Genomic DNA, 3,476 nt, shown 5'->3' on the forward strand with positions numbered 1-3,476 from the left:
AAAAAACCCCAAACCAAAACAACAACAAAGGCCCAGGAGACCCGAGCCTGCCGCGTGTTTCTGAACGAGCCCGGGGCCGAGTCTCCTTCCCTCGCTTTGCAACCGAATTGCACCGAACAAAAGAGGAGCACGGGGGAGAAACAAACGCTAAAAATACCGAGTCTAACCGACCCCTCTCGAAACGCACCAGCCGCCGCTCGAGGAAGAGGCTGCGGGTGTATGAATCAAGCCGGAGTCGCTTCCCGTGAGCTGAACCCGGAGCTTTCACTACCGCTTTTGTTAACAGAAAAGTCGATCACTTTAATTAAAAATCGTTCCATAAATCCATTGTTTACTAGCATAAATATACTCTCTACACTGAATTTACAGGGCATCTAGATAAAGTTTCGTGACAGATTCCAGCGATCAGTTTCCTTCAAGAAAACAGAAACAAAAGCCTGGGAGTTGAGGCGGGATTTTTAGGGCGCCCAGGAAAGCACAATCATCCTATTTTACATCTTCCTTTTTCTAAGTAATGTTAGTCCTGTCTGGACGGTAAGTTTATATTGTGTTAAAAGCGTGGATAATTGTATTTATTTGTAATTCGCTTTCCAGAAGCAAAGCTGTGTTTTTCCTTCGCTCTAAAGCAGCTATTTAGCCAGTACATTTGGAGCTTTAAAAGAGCGATGCAAAGATTGCTACATTTAAACTGCAGATTGTACAGGTCCAGTATCAGATCTGTGTTTGTGTGACGCCGGGTTTAACCCGTCCTGGCTGTTTTCGAATGCAATCATTAAATACAATCTGTAGCACCAGCCGTGCCTCCCTCGTGTTTTCCTTGTTCGCTGTAAATCTATTTGCAAAGGAAACCTGGAGACACGATCTATTTTGTTCTGTCGATTTATTTTTGCAAAGTCTTGTTGGGCTTTTAAAAGTACAAAGACGAAAATAATTATTAAAAAAAATAATCAAATGAAGAATTAAAAATCCGAGCCAGGAATGTTATTTGCAGAAGAAGAAAAAAAAATTCTCTCGTCCCTTAACAAAAAATGTCCGCGGTGAGTTTTGCTGTAAGCCCAGCCTGCCCATTGCACACGAGACTCTCTCTCTCTAGGCCACACTGCCGGGCTACAAAACCCCGAATGTCAACTACGTTCTACAGACAAAGCTTAGGCTGGGCCCAGGCTCGTTCGGCAGCTGAACCGTTGCGGTTTTCTGAAAGCAGAAGCGATTTATTTGTGAGACGCTGGAGCCGAGAGCCATGTGGCGGCTCGGCCTGGCCCTGAGCTGCAGTGGATCGGACTCTGGCTGCAGTTATGCAGCTCGGCGGTACACAAAGTTAGTAAACAACACACCGCTCCGCTCCCTGACTACACGGGAGGACGCGGCCGAGCAAGCGGAGTGGGTTTAACCCCCTTTGTTGTGTGCTCCTGGGGGGGGGATTGGAATTGCCGTGAAAGCTCCTTGAATTGCACCAGGAGGGGGTGGATGCAGAATAGACCAGGGCGAGGGGGGCAGTTTCCCTCTGGAATTAAAGCTCCGTTCGCTGAGGAATTAATGAGGGGGGCAGGGAGAGAGGGGAAAAGACTTAAAAACATAAGACTGAAAAAGGCAAACAAGCCCAAGCACCTACCGCCAGGCCGCCGCCTCCAGGGCCGGAGCTGCGAGATAAGCCCGAATCCAGAGCAGGGCAGAGACCGGGGCCCCCGGAGACCCCGAAGCCAGTTTGCAGCGCGGGCCGCTGGAACACGCCTCGGATGCGGGGTAATGTGGGGGTCTGTTGCTTTAACGCGTCCTCTTGCTTTCCCGAAAGCGGAAACTGCTGCTGTTGGGAGGGTTGTGTCGGATCCCGGATTTTTCCACGGCGGAGCTGGACGCTGCGTTCTGGGGCCAGCTGCGGTTGCGATTATTTTATGATTTTGCTCCGGTGCCAGGGTCCCCGACCTGCCTGCGTGGAGTAAATCCGGTCAGTTAGCGCGCCCGGAGGGCTGGGGCCTCCAGCAGCACCGGTTTCTGGCGAGGGACGCGCCCCGCTCCCCCACAAAGGAGCCGGGGGCCGTTCAGCAGAAAATGGATGAGAGCGAAGCGGGATCGACCCCCACCCCCCCCGCACAAACACACACACACCCCCTGCCGCTGTCTTTGCTGGGGCGGGGGGGCAAGGTGATCCCGGCCTCCCCCCCCCGCAAAGCTGAGCGGGGCTTTTCATTCATTGCCACCTCCCCGGACACCCAGGGCTGCAGGGAGCCGCCCCGGGCACGGCGCTGCGCACGGGACTCACCTGACGGACTCTGGATTTTCTAGTGCCGAGTCGCATGTTCCCCCTGCCCCGGGAGAGAAGCGAAGCAGCCCGCTCCTGGGCCCTGCCTCGCCCGCTGCGTGGACAAACGGAACTCCCTTTTCTTCCTGCTCCTCTGCCTTTGCCAATGCAAATGGGGAGGCTGCTGCGTGCATGGCCCCGGCTACATGCCCTCCGCTCCCCATGCCCGGAGCTGGCGCCCTCGCACTCGGAGCGGGCAGGAGCTGCTGGGATCCAGACAAAGTAACGTCCTTGCTGCAGCTGCAAGAGCCGAGCGGACTGGGGGAGGGGAGAGGAAATCCCTACATTGCACCGCGCAAAACAAGAGGAGGAAACAGAGATTTGCTGCTCGGACTCTTGCACACACAAAAAGAAGAAGCGCAGGCGGCAGCCGGGACCCCCCCCGCGCGCGCGGCTCAGCACAGTCCTCCCCGCCCCGGTTCCCCTCGGGCAGGCGGGCGCTGCCTTTGCACCGGCGGCTCTTTCTCTGCTCTCGGGGGGCCGGCTGGTTTTTCACCTTCCTTTCCTCGCAGCGATCTCCAGCGGTGCTTCGCGCCTCGGCCTCCCGTGGCTTCGTTTGGCTGCTCCTCCTGGCAGGGCACTGCGGAGGCCACGGCCCCTCTGGGGCGGTGACCCCCAGCCGCTGGAGCCAGCCCTGCCAGGGTCTCCCTTTCCCCTCCTGGACTGTGGGCAGCTGGGCCTGTAGCACCTAGAGGTCCCGGCCAGATCGAGTGGTGCTGGACGCTGCACATATGTGGAGCCAGATACAACAGCCCCACCCCCACCGCTTAGTTATGCCAGGCCCAGGGAAGACTGCTTCGGGCTGCGGCACACAGCCCCTGCCCACAAGGCCTAACACCCCATCCTGCCATAGGTTCAGCGACCCAGGGCCCTCCACTAACCCTCCTGGAGGCCCATGAGTCATTTGCAAGATCAGGGCTAGAGAAGGCAGGTACATGGTGGGAGATGGGCAGCATTATCCCCTTGAGTAGATGGGCAATCCAGGTGCAGGGAGTCTTAAGGGACTTGCCCAAGTGCACACAGGAAGTCTGTGCCAGGGCCAAGAATCCAACTGAGTCCCAGATCCGCGCCTTTCCCACAGGCACCACAGCCTTCCTCTCCCCCCAGCTTGTACAGAAGTAGCGCTGCATCGGACCCCTCTGTGCAACTTCAACAGTGCAAACTTTTTCCCTGTGGG

General features: G+C 56.4%; 1 long non-coding RNA gene across 1 annotated transcript; it reads right to left on the minus strand.

The window, feature by feature from the left end:
• Nucleotides 1-865: 865 nt before the first annotated feature.
• LOC142047677 (uncharacterized) lies at nucleotides 866-2,821 on the minus strand. Its single transcript, XR_012656945.1, has 2 exons — nucleotides 2,261-2,821; nucleotides 866-1,927 (listed from the first exon to the last, which is right to left on the minus strand). It is a non-coding gene; the product is annotated as an uncharacterized LOC142047677 (long non-coding RNA).
• Between the last annotated feature and the right edge of the window lie 655 nt (nucleotides 2,822-3,476).

The sequence above is a fragment of the Chelonoidis abingdonii genome, chromosome 13, assembly GCF_003597395.2.
Source record: "Chelonoidis abingdonii isolate Lonesome George chromosome 13, CheloAbing_2.0, whole genome shotgun sequence".
In the NCBI taxonomy this organism is placed as follows: Eukaryota; Metazoa; Chordata; order Testudines; family Testudinidae; genus Chelonoidis; species Chelonoidis abingdonii.